This window comes from Myxocyprinus asiaticus, chromosome 32 (assembly GCF_019703515.2).
Source record: "Myxocyprinus asiaticus isolate MX2 ecotype Aquarium Trade chromosome 32, UBuf_Myxa_2, whole genome shotgun sequence".
Classification (NCBI taxonomy): Eukaryota; Metazoa; Chordata; class Actinopteri; order Cypriniformes; family Catostomidae; genus Myxocyprinus; species Myxocyprinus asiaticus.
This window is the reverse complement of record NC_059375.1, coordinates 4,304,350-4,316,267: the sequence shown is the minus strand read 5'-3', so window position 1 is coordinate 4,316,267 and position 11,918 is coordinate 4,304,350. Positions and strand designations below refer to the sequence as shown.

Here is an 11,918-nt window from a genome sequence, read left to right as displayed (position 1 = left end):
AGTTTGTGGCACTGCTGAGGTGGTATGGAAGCCCAGGTTTCTTTGACAGTGGCCTTCAGCTCATCTGCATTTTTTGGTCTCTTGTTTCTCATTTTCCTCTTGACAATACCCCATAGATTCTCTATGGGGTTCAGGTCTGGTGAGTTTGCTGGCCAGTCAAGCACACCAACACCATGGTCATTTAACCAACTTTTGGTGCTTTTGGCAGTGTGGGCAGGTGCCAAATCCTGCTGGAAAATGAAATCAGCATCTTTAAAAAGCTGGTCAGCAGAAGGAAGCATGAAGTGCTCCAACATTTCTTGGTAAACGGGTGCAGTGACTTTGGTTTTCAAAAAACACAATGGACCAACACCAGCAGATGACATTGCACCCCAAATCATCACAGACTGTGGAAACTTAACACTGGACTTCAAGCAACTTGGGCTATGAGCTTCTCCACCCTTCCTCCAGACTCTAGGACCTTGGTTTCCAAATGAAATACAAAACTTGCTCTCATCTGAAAAGAGGACTTTGGACCACTGGGCAACAGTCCAGTTCTTCTTCTCCTTAGCCCAGGTAAGATGCCTCTGACGTTGTCTGTGGTTCAGGAGTGGCTTAACAAGAGGAATACGACAACTGTAGCCAAATTCCTTGACACGTCTGTGTGTGGTGGCTCTTGATGCCTTGACCCCAGCCTCAGTCCATTCCTTGTGAAGTTCACCCAAATTCTTGAATCGATTTTGCTTGACAATCATAAGGCTGCGGTTCTCTCGGTTGGTTGTGCATCTTTTTCTTCCACACTTTTTCCTTCCACTCAACTTTCTGTTAACATGCTTGGATACAGCACTCTGTGAACAGCCAGCTTCTTTGGCAATGAATGTTTGTGGCTTACCCTCCTTGTGAAGGGTGTCAATGATTGTCTTCTGGACAATTGTCAGATCAGCAGTCTTCCCCATGATTGTGTAGCCTAGTGAACCAAACTGAGAGACCATTTTGAAGGCTCAGGAAACCTTTGCAGGTGTTTTGAGTTGATTAGCTGATTGGCATGTCACCATATTCTAATTTTTTGAGATAGTGAATTGGTGGGTTTTTGTTAAATGTGAGCCAAAATCATCACAATTAAAAGAACCAAAGACTTAAACTACTTCAGTCTGTGTGCACTGAATTGATTTAATACACGAGTTTCACAATTTGAGTTGAATTACTGAAATAAATGAACTTTTCCACGACATTCTAATTTATTGAGATGCACCTGTACATTTAAGTCAGCTTTATGCTCTGTTTAAACAACTTTCCATCTCAAGTTGACAAAACTTAAAATTTAAGGCAGCACAAACATTTACAGTTTTAAGTTGAAACAACAAGATTTTTTTTTACAGTGTAGTTGACTTTTGACTGATAGTGGTAGTTTCATCTAAAAATGAAAATTCTGTTATTATTTACTTGCCCTAATAACACTCCAAACCCAAATCCTTTCTTCCTTGGAGCACAAAGGGGGAAAAAATCTCACAAATATTCACCATATAATGAACGTGAATAGTGATGTTGTGCTGTCAAGCTCCAAAAAAGAAGAAAAAAAAACAAACAAACAAACAAAAAAACACAACAGTAGTTGCTAACCCATACAACTAGTGCGCAATATATTCCTAGTCTTCTGTAGCCATATTATCACTGTGATAAATAGTAGACCAAAATGTAAGTTGTAATTTACACAAATGATTGATTAATATATAGTATTTAGTTTATATGCGATATAATAGAGTCATTTTGGCTACTTTTACTGAGGTTTTATATTTTATTTTTTGTCTTTTTTGGAGCTTGACAGCTCGGAGTCACTATTTAATTTCATTATATGGCAAAAAGTTGTGTGAAGATTTTAAAAAATATTTTTTGAACATTTTGATGAGTGGTGTCAAACTTTACAACATGAATGTACATTCAATTAATGTCTTATCAGTAGCTTTCATTAATTTTCTGCATAATGCATATGCATAATACAGGAGAACAATAAAGAGTAGGTCATCGTTGATTTATCCTCTTTTAAACCTGTATGGCTTTCTTTGCTCTGTGAAACACAAACGTGATGGAATTTAAATTTTTGGGTTATTTAACACTTTTAACCTATGTTTAAGCTTTCTTCACTTTTGCAAAAAACACATCAGTGATGTCATCAACTCCCACCTTTATGTCATGTGGTAGGTGGTAAATGCACAGCAGCAGCAGCTCATATCTACTGGCATTCAGGCTGGCACACACTTGCACCTCATCCAGAGGAACCACAGGGATTGATAGCCTCAGTGCGCCCATGTAGAAGCTCTCTCCCAGAGCACCGATGAGCAGCAGGTGACCCCCTTTCTTAAGCAGGCTAGAGATGTGACCCAGAGCTCGGGTGAAGGAAGGCAAGTCAGGACTTATGCTCTCCAGACAGAAAGACGACACTAGGCAGTCTGCTCCACGTGGGGGCAGGGACCCTTGTAATAATGGGTGGGACTGGTGGACATCGATGGGCAGAACATCAGACACAACATAACGTAGACGTGCTGCTTTCTCTGTCTAAGCTGTTGAACTGCAGATAATATAAAGATCCAGGACACATCAGATATGCAATAGTCAGATATCGGTGCTTTCTTGATGAGGTACATCTGTGGAGCTTTTTATTCCAGATAAGAGACCAAACAGAGTTCAGATTGCCATGAAAGAACATGGTGTTCCAACACACTCTCATAACAAAATGTCACACTAGTAACTAATGTTAAATTAGGGATGTCAGGTACGATACTGCACTCACGTACTTGTAGCTTACTTATACTCGTAAAACTGCTCCGATACCAAAAAAACGATATTATCTGATGTACAAATGTCATTTAGCGCTTAAATTAAAATCGCAATATGTCCAAGTGTGATTTTTTTAAACCTTAAAGGCTGCAATTTAATGAAAAAAAAATAACATAGTCTGCATGTGCTGCACACTTCAAAGTAAATGTGTGAAGCCGGCTGCTCGTTCTCTGTGAACAGCACATAAAGACTATATACAGGTGCATCTCAATAAATTAGAATGTCATGGAAAAGTTCATTTATTTCATTAATTCAACTCAAATTGTGAAACTCGTGTATTAAATAAATTCAGTGCACACAGACTGAAGTAGTTTAAGTCTTTGGTTCTTTTAATTGTGATGATTTTGGCTCACATTTAACAAAAACCCACCAATTCACTATCTCAACAAATTAGAATATGGTGAGATGCCAATCAGCTAATCAACTCAAAACAACTGCAAAGGTTTCCTGAGCCTTCAAAATGGTCTCTCAGTTTGGTTCACTAGGCTACACAATCATGGGGAAGACTGCTGATCTGACAGTTGTCCAGAAGACAATCATTGACACCCTTCACAAGGAGGGTAAACCACAAACATTCATTGCCAAAGAAGCTGGCTGTTCACAGAGTGCTGTATCCAAGCATGTTAACAAAGTTGAGTGGAAGGAAAAAGTGTGGAAGAAAATGATGCACAACCAACCGAGAGAACTGCAGCCTTATGAGGATTGTCAAGCAAAATCGATTCAAGAATTTGGGTGAACTTCACAAGGAATGGACTGAGGCTGGGGTCAAGGCATCAAGAGCCACCACACACAGACATGTCAAGGAATTTGGCTACAGTTGTCGTATTCCTCTTGTTAAGCCACTCCTGAACCACAGACAACGTCAGAGGCGTCTTACCTGGGCTAAGGAGAAGAAGAACTGGACTGTGATCCAAAGTCCTCTTTTCAGATGAGAGCAAGTTTTGTATTTCATTTGGCATTTGGAAAACAAGGTCCTAGAGTCTGGAGGAGGGGTGGAGAAGCTCATAGCCCAAGTTGCTTGAAGTCCAGTGTTAAGTTTCCACAGTCTGTGATGATTTGGGGTGCAATGTCATCTGCTGGTGTTGGTCCATTGTGTTTTTTGAAAACCAAAGTCACTGCACCTGTTTACCAAGAAATTTTGGAGCACTTCATGCTTCCTTCTGCTGACCAGCTTTTTAAAGATGCTGATTTCATTTTCCAGCAGGATTTGGCACCTGCCCACACTGCCAAAAGCACCAAAAGTTGGTTAAATGACCATGGTGTTGGTGTGCTTGACTGGCCAGCAAACTCACCAGACCTGAACCCCATAGAGAATCTATGGGGTATTGTCAAGAGGAAAATGAGAAACAAGAGACCAAAAAATGCAGATGAGCTGAAGGCCACTGTCAAAGAAACCTGGGCTTCCATACCACCTCAGCAGTGCCACAAACTGATCACCTCCATGCCACGCCGAATTGAGGCAGTAATTAAAGCAAAAGGAGCCCCTACCAAGTATTGAGTACATATACAGTAAATGAACATACTTTCCAGAAGGCCAACAATTCACTAAAAATGTTTTTTTTATTGGTCTTATGATGTATTCTAATTTGTTGAGATAGTGAATTGGTGGGTTTTTGTTAAATGTGAGCCAAAATCATCACAATTAAAAGAACCAAAGACTTAAACTACTTCAGTCTGTGTGCACTGAATTTATTTAATACACGAGTTTCACAATTTGAGTTGAATTACTGAAATAAATGAACTTTTCCACGACATTCTAATTTATTGAGATGCACCTGTATATATATATATATATATATATATATATATATATATTTTTTTTTTTATTGCAGCCTTTTGCAGTTTAAAAGTCACACTGGGTCATGCAGCAAACTGCTTTTCCGAAGGTGAGAAACTTCTGTAAAAAACACACAGAAACTGAAAATGCTTCGCTCAGTTTTCCGCCAAATTAAAAGCTCCATTTAAATGTAAAAAAAATTACAGAAATATCACTACTGTACAGTTATGTAATATTCAATACTACTACTACTAATGATAATGATAATAATAATACAATAATAATTGTCTTATATTCAAGCAGTATTTCACATCTGTGATGCTCTGTTTATTTCTGTTTTATTTTTCAGAATGAGAGAGACTGTAAAGTTAATTTTGTTTACGTTATTAAACTTTTGGATTACACTAACATATAGATAGCCTCAACGCTAACAAACACTTAAAGACACAAAACTAAAAGAGACACACACACACACACACACACACATGTTGGTGTGGCTATCCTTATGAGGACTCTCCATAGACATAATGATTTTTATACTGTACGAACTATAAATTCTATCCCCTAACCCTCACAAAAAACTTTCTGCATTTTTACATTTTCAATAAAACATTGTTTAGTATGTTTTTTAAGCGATTTCAATTATGGGGACACTAGAAATGTCCTCATATACCACATCTATAGCATAATACCCTTGTAATTACCAGTTTGTAATCTAAAAATAAGCCTCGTAAACCACCCAAACCCGCCCACACATACACACTTGACATTTCTACTGTTTATATTTGTTTACATGTTCTGCTAGTCAACATTCTATTCTTCTACTCTCAATTCCCCTATCTTTTTTTTTTTTTTTTTTCTTTAATGGAACTGAAAATATCAGTAAATATTCTGAATCTCACCTGCGGCCCTCCAGTCCACACACATTATCACACCAGTGACAGCAATAATATCATCACACCAGTGAGGTTTTGCAGGGCTGGTGATATACGTTAAAAGAATAAAGTCTGTAAACACCCGTTTTCTCCATGTTTATTACTAAATTAAAATGATGCGACTCTCACGAGCCGTCAGACTTTCACGGGCTTACAGCGGGAAACCCCTGAGAAAAAAACAAAACGATAAATGTCCTTCGTCTGCCACCATGGTACAGAGTTCTTGCCCACAAGTCACCATCCGATGCATCCTCGATTTCAAGAACAAATCCGGGTCATTTCCTGCATTCTCGATACTTGCGTTCTTGAGGATTGGAATCGAACTTCGGCAGTGGATGATGACGTAGAACGAGTCCACGAGAATGTAAGAACACAAAAGAATGCACATTGAGAAACAGCCTGTGCTATGTGCTGATTCTCACACACAGAAAAAAGACGCGTGCTGAGTATCATAAAAAGTGGCATTTACACAGAGCCAAAGCCTAAAAACGAAACTTTTCAAAATCTTTATCCTTTTGCTGCCTTGCAAGCACTGCTATTTCCTTCAGCAGATACAGACGTGCTCTCTTTCTGAAATACACAGTCGTGCTCACCATCATTAAAGGCTTTGTGCAGGCAGCAGTTTCCATGGCACAATGCTGTCACTGCACTCAAAGTCTGCTCGGGGTGGAGTGTAGTTATACTGCAGATATGCTGCTGGATCGAAGTGCTGGTAACTCCATAACAGCCATCGTCTTCAACTCGTCCAGCTCAGTCTTTGGTCTTTCACTGTCCATTCTAGCCATCTACAGCCTTTTTCACTCAAGACCGTATTTAATACCTTTTATACTCAAGACCCCCCCACCCCCCCAGAATCTTAAAACAATCTTTTCTTCAAGAATCCTCTTTTCCAAACAAAAACAGTTCATATTGAGCACTACTGTTAAGGTCCAAAGAAAAAAAAAATCATCATGACAATAACATACAAGTAGTCCATAAAACACTAAGCTGTTGTTTGGCCCCAGAATGCTTGGAATATAGTGCACAAATCATATAGACAACTGTAATGATGTCTTTATAATGAACCTTTAATTCTGCTTTTTAGTATTTGTCCTTTTTTAAGCTTGACCGCTCTTGCTCACTATAAACTGTTATTCCATGGAATAAAGCTGCTTAAAAGTCTTAAACAGAAAACTGCTCCATTAAAGTTGTGGTGGTGTAGTGGACTAAAGCACTGAACTAGTAAGCAAAAGGTTGTTGGTTCAATCCCCACAGCCACCACCATTGTGTCCTTGAGCAAGGCACTTAACTCCAAGTTGCTCCAGGGGATGGGCACTGTAATTCGCTTTGGATAAAAGCATCTGCCAAATGCATAAATGTAATGTTTTCACATTCACAATTATAAATGACATCCAAATCACGTACTGTACATGACATATTTTCAATTAAAAACATAGAATTTCGCAAAATGGAAAATAGTTTGCACCCTTGGAAATTACTTTCAGTTGGTACAACATTTTAATCATAAATCAGTGGTCAAATTTTGCATATTTATATTTTCTTAGACACAAGAATTTTAGGCCTTAAAATGTCTTAAATACAATTTCGACAGGTCTTAAAAATGTATTAAATTATGAAGTTAACATTACTTATAAAAAGTTCTAAACTTCAGTCTCGCTTTTAAATGTGTTTTGGAGAAAAAAAATTGTATTGATCACGCTGTAACAAAACTACAAAACGAAACCAACATGGAACCAATAACTACTCATGCAAACTGTGCAGCCCGGTCAGACTTTATCGGAGCATGCCCATGATGTGGTGTGTGGTTAACAAAAAAATAGCTACTTCTAGAAGTAATAAGTTACAATTGTTTCTGTTAACGTTACTTTCATCTAATATGGGTAAGTGCAAGTTCAACAAGATCTGGCTCGAGAACAGTGCATTTAGTGCTTGGTTGAAGCCTGTTGAAAATAACGAATTTGAAGCCCGCTGCACTTTGTGCAAGAAAACGCTCAAATTAGGAACTTTGGGTATACAGGCATTAGAGTCGCATATGAAGTCAGAAAAACATAAAGCCACCAGCAAACGCCTGGCATCACCCAATATTGTTCTGTATTCACATCGGGAGCATCACCAAAGTCCGGCCCCAATGCGACCCACTCTGCACTAACAACGTTAACTCCTGCAACTCCGGTAAGCAACCTCCGAACAACGTTTGGATCTACGCCAACATTAAAAGTGGAGGTGCTCTGAACTTTACACACGGTAGCAAAACATCAGTCATATAAATGCAATGAAGACATAGGTGAGTTGTTTCAAACCATGTTCCCTGATCCTGAATTCGCTTAAACCTTCATTACGCACTTTGGATTGGCAGATTTCATTAAGAGAGAACTCATCTCAAAAATTAGTAAGGGCCCATTCATGCTGATGTTCGACCAAATTCTAAATCAAACAAACAAAACCAAGCAATTGGACTTGCACGTACGTTTCTGGGATGGCGAGCATGTACAGTCGATTTTCTGGGGCATGCGACAGCCCAGGACTTACTGAAACATGTCAAAGTAAGTAAATGTTTTATTTATTAGCAAGCATTACATAATTTTTACTCTCACATTCATTTATTTTTTTCAATAGCAATGCTATGGCAAAGTGTGAAGATCTATTCTGTTGCATATTAAAGGGACAGTTCACCCATTTTTAACATTTTTATATTGTTTCACTTATCCCCAAAGTGGTATGTAGGACAGTAGTAATGGTGTCTACCTCACACAGTTCTAGCTGTACTGGTGGTTATTTTGCAAGAAATCTAGCTGGGGGGATAGTTATCTGAGCACAGCTTGAACTATGTGAGGAAGCTGCCATTGCCACTGTCCTACATACAGTGATGAGCAATAGCAAATAGCAAAGCTATTAGCTTAACTACATTTCTCAGTAGCGAGGTGGTAGCTTCGCTAGCTTTTAAACCAACATCATACATCACACCGGTGTTTACTATAGCCAGTTTTGAATCAGAACTAAAGATGTCTGACTCACAAATGAATCGCTCATCTGAGTCGGTTCTTTACAATGAATTGGTCACAGGTTATAGCAAAGTGGTCTGAATAAGTTTGCGACTCAATCCGAACGACTCAGAAAGCTTATGCACTGCGCGCTCTCATTTGTCAACACACTCACAGAATATTTTAAAATAATGCTTGTTTCAGTTGATCTACAATCAATGGAAACCAAACCTACAAATGCATCCTATCGTTTGCCATTGATGAAGAAGGTCTTTATTAAGTTCAACACCTGTGCAGCTTGTAAACGACTTCTGCAGGTAAAGAAACTGTACGACCAAAAGAGTATCAAAATTAATATCCTACACAAAAACACATAGAAAAGTACCATGGCATTACCATGTTTTTTGGACATGCACCATTACCTGGGAGCACTGTATTAATACAGTGGTTTACGAATAAGGTAGTCATATAGTGAAATACCATAGTAGTACCATGGTATTATTTGAATTACCTTGAAGCACCATGTACATTCAATTGTATATGAATGTGGTAATCATATATCAAATTTGGGCTTTCTGTCAGAAGCTGCTCATTTTGTCTCATGTACAGGCCTCTGTGGAGAGGCTTTTCTGTGAACAAGGAAGTGGAGACTTGCAACTTGCACACAGGCTTGTGTGTGATTATGTCACTCTACATGGGGGGTTACCAAGGTTCCCCTCACAAAAGAGCTCCTGACTACTGTGGCATCAGCCAGGTCCAGGTACCGTATCCACCTCGATCAAGAGAGAATGAAGCAGGAGTCTGATGCACAGGGCCAGAAGAGAATGGCTACAGAGGATTACCTTGAAGTACTAAAAAATAAAAGGAAAACCATCCAAGAGGTTTCTGAAAGTCAGGCCAGAGACACAGACAGGTTTGCAGAAGAGGCTGAGGGCAAAGCTGGCAGTCGGATGGCCCAGCTCATAATAAAGTCAAATGCTCTGAGGAGAGGCTGCAAGGAAAAGTTAGCTGAGCTCAAGAACAACGAGGAGGAGATTGCGGCCAAGGGAGAAGAGCTCAGATTAATGTAGCCTAGTTCTTGTGTACAAACACACACACACACACACACACACACATTACTCCTGCGAACACACAGTTCTGTGTAGTCATGTTCAGTTGAATGTTCATGTTGAATGTGAATAAATTAATTTACTTTGCAAGTAATTCTGGGACTCTTCATATCCTTCATATTCTTTTCCTTCATATCCTTCATACTTTGTTTGCCAGTAAGGACGTGAAATAGGTCTTAAATTGCATTCATAATAGTCTTAAAAAGGTCTTAAAAAGTCTTAAATTTAACTTGTTGAAACTTGCAGAAACAATGTTTTTAAGTCTTTATGTTATTCCTGCAAAACTTAATGACAATTATACAGCAGCACATAATGGACTTCAGCAGAACAGCAACAAGGATATCAATTTAGGAGGGACAATTTGGCCATATCTGATTATAGGAAGGAACTTGTCCCCCTCAGTGTATATTGCAGTTATGGCCCCAGCCTACAGAGATTATTTTATTTACTGTCTCCAGCTCGCAAAAATTGCATCAATGAATTAAAATAAGAGAGAGTGGAAAATTCAGGGATCTCTTGATACCAAGCCAAGGTCAGATAGACCAAGAAAGATTTCAGCCACAACTGCCAGAAGAATTGTTCGGGATACAAAGAAAAACCCACAGGTAACCTCAGGAGAAATACAGGCTGCTCTGGAAACATACGGTGTGGTTGATTCAAGGAGCACAATACTTGTTGACCCCACTCCAAACATAGCGCTTATGGTTGTGACCATAAAGCTCTATTTTGTTCTCGTCACTCCAAATTACAGTGTGCCAAAAGCTGTGAGGCGTGTCAAGGTGTTGTCAGGCATATTGTAACCAGGCTTTTCTGTGGCATTGGCGCAGTAAAGGCTTCTTTCTGGCAACTCGACCATGCAGCTCATTTTTGTTCAAGTATTGTCATATTGTGCTCCTTGAAACAACCACACAGTCTTTTTCCAGAGCAGCCTGTATTTCTCCTGAGGTTACCTGTTGGTTTTTCTTTGTATACTGGACAATTCTTCTGGCAGTTGTGGCTGAAATCTTTCTTGGTCTACCTGACCTTGGCTTGGTATCAAGAGATCCCCGAATTTTCCACTTCTTAAGTGATTGAACAGTACTGACTGGCATTTTCAAGGCTTTGGATATCTTTTTATATAATTTTCCATCTTTATAAAGTTCCATTACCTTGTTTCACAGGTCTTTTGACATATCTAGTCTGCTCAGTGCATCCACGTGAGAGCTAACAAACTCATTGACTATTTATACACAGACACTAATTGCAATTTGAAAAGCCACAGGTGTGGGAAATTAACCTTTAATTGCCATTTAAACCTGTGTGTGTCACCTTGTGTGTCTGTAACAAGGCCAAACATTCAAGGGTATGTAAACTTTTGATCAGGGCCATTTGGGAGATTTCTGTTATCATTATGATTTAAAAAGGAGCAAAACAACTATGTGATAATAAATGGCTTCATATGATCACTATCCTTAAATAAAAAACAGTTTTTTTGTATGATCAGTCATATTTTCAAAATCAATGCCAAAATTTCACAATTTCTGCCAGGGTATGCAAACTTTTGAGCACAACTGTAACTGAATTTAACCAACCTGAAATACCAAGGTTTTACTAAGGCATAACTTTCATTAGGTACAACTTTATCTGCTCTGTAAGGTCAAATCACTTTTTAACTTTGATGTATAACCTGACATGTCTTCTAAGCTCAAATCATATTTTCACTTTAATGTAAGTTCATTGCTTTATTCAGGTCAAATCGCATTTTCACTTTAATGTAAGTTCATGCGCCCATTGAACACTTTTCTTCTGTAGGCTGCAACATGTAGGTTCAAAACAAGCTCTCTCCATTCATTTGTATGGGATCTGCAAATGGGACTAATGGCACCTACACACAAGAGTTAACACTGCGTAAGAGAACGCTGTGAATGCATTGATTTAAAAGAGGATGGTGCATCGGAAGGACAGATGTCATGATATGTGAATGAACCCAAATTCAGACAGTCAAATAAATGAAATTACCAGAGAAATGAAGAGACATTAAATTACCCTTAAGAGGGGAAAAACTGAGAAAAGAAAACAAACGAGTACCAACTGACACAAACCAGACTGACCAGGAGACAAGACAAGAGGAATGAACCAGCACAGGCTAGAGCACAACAGGGGCGATAAATAGGGAAGCAAATAAGGAGGGTAACAAGGGAAGGCAGGTGTAACTGATAAATGGATAACAAGACAAATGAGGAGGCGGGGTTTCACTCAAGACTGAATTTACACATTATTGAGTGCACATGGCAATGAAAAACCAACAAAGCCATGTGCACTC

The 11,918-nt window shown here is 38.9% G+C and overlaps 1 pseudogene; it reads right to left on the bottom strand.

The window, feature by feature from the left end:
- Positions 1-2,106: 2,106 nt before the first annotated feature.
- Positions 2,107-6,302, bottom strand: LOC127422855 (phenylethanolamine N-methyltransferase-like; annotated as a pseudogene).
- Between the last annotated feature and the right edge of the window lie 5,616 nt (positions 6,303-11,918).